The following is a 1040-nucleotide window of genomic DNA, read 5'->3' on the forward strand; positions in this document are numbered from 1 at the left end:
AGAGAGACATGCCAGCCTAGAGTTGGCACCGTACTACTCTGTACAGTGTTTGACATAGAACCATCCAAGGTGGAATAGATTCATCCCAGGCCACAGAAACCACGGGTAGTAAGTCCCTTAACCTTGGGACCTGGGAGAGACTGCTTCTGTTGTCACTCACCTTTGCCTATGTGTGCAAATCTGTCAGAACACATGGGCATGCATGTATTACATATGTACACATGCCTATACAATACATACACATGGATTATTATGTGGATACTTAGGAATAATATATATTAATTCACAATATATAAATATATATTATGTATATACATGCATGGGTGTACATGTATCCTCTGCACTTTAAATTGGATTCTTGGCTCTAGCAACAAGTAACTGAAGGATTTAAGAAGGGGCTTAAAGGTACAAATGTGTGCCGGGAGCCAAGATGTCAGGTTCCAAGTATAAGCCTGAGCCCCTGGCCACTCTCTCTAGAACCCTTGACCCAACAGAGTATGATGTGGTAGCTCCAGGGACCGAAAGGCACAGGTCGAGCGCTTGAGCATAAGGGCCAGGCTTAAACAGGAGCATCTGCTTCAGTACAACGACCCCAAATGCCAAACACACATGGAAGATCCTGCCTTGATTCATTGGACTTAGGCAAGATCAGAAAATACTTATCCTAATTTCAGAGCCACTTCCGAGAACTCACTTTTAAGAGCTGTGTTGGCATTTGTGCCTCTCATCTTCTGATATTGTGTTTTCAAAACAGACAGGGACAGAAAGGGAAGACTTACTCAGGAAGGAAAATAGACTGAACATTTAACCTCTCCTATTAAGTTCAGCAAGGAAGTATTGTTGCTTGGCTCCCTTGAGGGAGGGGGTGAGAAGGTACCGCGTCAACGACACAGACACTGGGAGTCTGTTGAAGGCAAATAACGAACTCATTTATTCCACAACAAGGAAGCTCTTATATACCCTCCTCCCAGCACCCAGTCTGTATGGTCATCCCTCATTGGCTGGGCATGATCAGGAGCTCCAACATTGACTGTAGCTAG

At 44.4% G+C, this 1040-nt stretch overlaps 1 pseudogene; it reads left to right on the forward strand.

Moving 5' to 3' along the window:
- The first annotated feature begins 430 nt into the window (after positions 1-430).
- LOC128124876 (NADH dehydrogenase [ubiquinone] 1 beta subcomplex subunit 4-like) lies at positions 431-821 on the forward strand (annotated as a pseudogene).
- Positions 822-1040: the final 219 nt, after the last annotated feature.

This window comes from Peromyscus californicus, unplaced genomic scaffold (genome assembly GCF_007827085.1).
Source record: "Peromyscus californicus insignis strain IS unplaced genomic scaffold, ASM782708v3 Scaffold_4__1_contigs__length_199733344, whole genome shotgun sequence".
In the NCBI taxonomy this organism is placed as follows: domain Eukaryota; kingdom Metazoa; phylum Chordata; class Mammalia; order Rodentia; family Cricetidae; genus Peromyscus; species Peromyscus californicus.